The sequence below is a fragment of the Penaeus japonicus genome, unplaced genomic scaffold (assembly GCF_977035675.1).
Source record: "Penaeus japonicus unplaced genomic scaffold, GWHDUDI00000001_assembly GWHDUDI00000038, whole genome shotgun sequence".
Classification (NCBI taxonomy): Eukaryota; Metazoa; Arthropoda; class Malacostraca; order Decapoda; family Penaeidae; genus Penaeus; species Penaeus japonicus.
In genome coordinates, this window is record NW_028234440.1 from 11,756,683 (window position 1) to 11,760,851 (window position 4,169).

General features: G+C 33.5%; 1 protein-coding gene across 3 annotated transcripts in view; it reads right to left on the reverse strand.

The window, feature by feature from the left end:
* Positions 1-395: 395 nt before the first annotated feature.
* LOC122255008 (cationic amino acid transporter 4) overlaps positions 396-4,169 on the reverse strand; it is a 67,610-nt gene continuing 63,836 nt past the window's right edge. For all 3 annotated transcript variants that reach the window (XM_086533154.1, XM_086533155.1, XM_086533153.1), the window contains one exon: positions 396-4,169. This exon is cut by the window's right edge and continues 992 nt beyond it. The gene's annotated coding sequence lies outside the window, so the exon portion shown is untranslated.

Consider the following 4,169-nt stretch of genomic DNA (forward strand, 5'->3'; position numbering starts at 1 on the left):
TATATTTGAGAAAAAATAACTTCCAAAAGCAAGAGATCTAATTGATTTTCATCAGAATTACATACACATCTGGTGGATATGTTGCAAACTGAAACTCATCAATTACATCTATTTCTTTGCAAAATAATTTAATCACCTTTACACTTTTTCTATATCTTGTTTACAGCGAACAAATTGAAATAATTAGAAAATGTGAAAAAAAAAAAAAAAAAAATACATACCAGAAATGCTAAGCATAAGAAGAAACTAATGGAAATTCAGAATATATGCTGGTAGTATTTCTGGGCTAAAGAAATATGTTGAAATTGTAGACTGAATGTTAAAAATTGATGCTCAAAACAACCACTGGTCTTGCCTCTTGTTGGATTTATTTGCAAGGAGAGGAAAACAAGATATCATCATCATACCATCCTGTATTTCACAAAACACCATTTAGCACAAAAATAAAAATAGGATTTGCCTTGGAATGACTTTCAAGCACTGCTGATACATACTGCACTGATCTGGCTAAGCTTGGGTTCCTGTTAATCAACTTTCCCTTTTCTTAACACAATCATATACATGACCAGTTAACTGTTGAGGCAGTGATGAAACTATTATTCACGTCTCATTAGCTTTTCCCTCTTGTGATTGTCGTCCTCAGACATTTTGAATGAATGTAGGAAATATTATCGTTTAAACTGTATGGGTGCTATATGATGTTGCAAACAAAACAACAAAGGGAAGAGTAAGAAAACAGTTATCCCGAAAGGCCTTTTCTCCTTATTGCTTCTCCAGATGCAGAAGTCCCATGGCATTATTGTGTACTTTCCTTCTCTTCCTTCCATCGTTTTGTTTACAATTTGTCCAGCATGAATTCTCCTCTCGAAACAAGGTGTAACATTTACTAAATTCATTGTAGAATTAGATTCAGTGTTACTATAAGGTGTGTTTAACCTTCAATTTAAAGAATTCTTTACAAAGATAAAATGAAAAATGCATCTCCCTATATCCCATTTGATTTTAATAGTATCATATATGTGAAAATGTTCATTGTATGTGCATCCAATTGAACTAAGACAAAATTGATATTTATGCTCAAGCCTATTAAGAAAAATATAAACCGTAAATCAAGCATGCAGACACTGATTCACACATGCATGCATGCATGCATTCATGCACACACACACACACACACACACACACACACACAAACACACACACACACACACACACACCTGCACCCGCACCTGCACACACAAAAGCAAATGCATGTTTTACATGTTCAGTAAAATATGTGCCCACACATGCACACAGACACACACGCATGCCTGCATGTACTCACATTCACACATACACTAACCTACATATACCAACACACACAGACACACACACACACACACACACACACACACACACACACACACACACACACACACACACACACACACACAGACACACAGACAGACACACACACACACACACACACAGACACACAGACAGACAGACACACACACACACACACACAGACACACACAGAACACACACACACACACACACACACACACACACACACACACACACACACACACACACACACACACACACACACACACACACACACACACACACACACACACACACACACACACACACACACACACACACACCTGCACCCGCACCCGAAAGAAAAAGTCACATACAAAATAATAATGTTCAGTAAAACTTCAATTTAATGAACAGTTCCAACAATAAATAATAAATAGTGCCTACTGTGCATGCACATGCAATATCTGAATACCAACATTTAGTGTTCTTGTTCGAGCATTCTTAAGATTTGATTAAAATGCTTTTACAGACATACAGCACTGGGTATTATTTTGCATATTTGATTATTATGTAGAGATTCTGTTGTAAGGGACTTCCAATATAAATTACAGTCGCCTGTTGAACTTACATGCACATTTCAGATATCATCATTAATACTGTATATGATACTGCAGTGAACTAACCCATCCCTTCATATATGCATTCTATAGATTAATATTATGTTTCTTAAATTAAGATATTAAAGCTCATACTTATACATTCAAGATTAATATATCTAGACTTATATGAAATTAACAGCCAAGATAGGATTTAAAAGTTAACCAAGATCAATGTCATATTCCATTTTACTAACATCATCACAACAGTATAGCAAACAGGAGACAATGTGCTCATTTATGCAATACTACTCAAAGTGCTTGTCACTGGGGAGGCATATGCTAGACATAACTATTTAGGTAGTTTAGTACCCAAAATAATGTTAAAGAATGGATACTTCATTACCCCTAAAGGATGTGCACACCATTTTGATGCCCAGGTGAAGACATGGGTAATCTGCACCAGTATACATACCAGGAAGCCAGAAACTTACTTTACTGTTTTTAAATCTTGATAACTAGATTCCAAATATACAACTATTTTTTGTGCATGTTGAGTTAGAGTAGATAGAAGTGATTATTGTTTTGTGCATTTCTGCTTGAGATTGTAAGACAGCATGTCCTTTAGGGGCTAAGATCCCTTTTAGCTCCTTTCAAACAAAATTCTTGGAATTTTGTCTTAGGTGAAAATGTAATCAGATGTTTATATATATATGTGTGTCTTTGTGAAAGACTTATAAGAACAAAATGGGCTTGCAAGAACCCTTCTAAATTGTTATGATCTCACCATACAGACCTTATTTAACATCTCAATAATACAATTGAATGAGATTCCATTTTCTATTTACATATTAGAGATGTAGTTCTTTATATCTTTCTCTATCCAAAATATTATCATATAACACTTTTAAAATAAATAGTATTTATCACACTAATCCATTACTTATTCAAGCCCCTCCCTTTCCTAACATAAATTTTTGCTATTTTTAAACATTTTGACAGTGCTGCCTATCTTTAGAAATTTACCTAGAAGTGCTTAACAAAAGTACAGTAGTACAGGGAAGGCAAAGTGTGCATGTATTGTACAGTGTGACTTGGATGGTGAAGAGGAGGCAGGATGTGAAGGTATAGTGCAGTGTATATTTTGTTAAAATAACTTTTTTGATTCATTGGGGGTCATGCCAAGGCTATTCATTAATTATTATCTGTAATATATATGCACACAGACATTTAAGGATTATGTTTTCTTTTACACAGGCAAAACGACAGTTAAAGCAACATCTTTTGCTCACACTAATGATTATCCATACAGTATTATGGCCTGAAAAAAATCAAGGCAAAGAAAATTAAGAAAAACATATTTATGACATAAACATTTGTAAAGCACATCTCAAAATAACATTTGCTCTTAATGGTTATCAATCAATGGACTGAAATTAAATAAATACTGTTGACAGTATAAAAAAATAAAAATAAAAATAAAAATAAATCCACTATAATGAATATGTATGCAATTAAAGTCATCTAGGAGGAACTTGTAAAGTTCTGAAGCCTTATACTAAAGTCTGGAGCTACCATTCAAGAAATTCTTAGCTTATTCTACCTGAGAAAGAGGAGTACAAAAATCTCAGTAGTGGATGTGGGTTAACCATACCTCTTTGTTTTATCAACTTGTCTCGGTCTCCATTGTTGATCACAGAGGAGGAGAGTGTATAAACCCAAACATGATTCATACATGATCTTCATTAAAATTCACTATTATGCCCATACTATAAGCATCTCTGTATATATCTACTGTTTAAACAATATTCCGACATTTTTTCCCAGACTAAATTTTTTGAATGTTTATATTTGTACTAAACCAATTTAATGTAATATTCAACTGGTTGCTAATTTTAACTGTGTCCATTAAACTTTACCATGACCAACTAGCGTAGAAAAATAGTAATCCCTTGTATGTGTCTCTAAACTTTGACTACATTTGGCATTTTCCAAAAAAAAAATATAGCATTAAAACCCACTGCTATTAAAACATTGAGATTTAAACACAAAAAACTCCAGATCTTTGTAGCAATGTACAATGAAGTTTTGTAAAGCCACCCATTCATACACAAATAGCAACTTTAAGAAATGTTACTCCACAATGAATTGAAATACATCTGAAATAAATCAGTTTGCATAAGGGGTAATACCAACTCCATCTGTGTTATTTTGCATCATGATCTATAATATAATCTGTACATATTATCTGTTATGCTATAATTA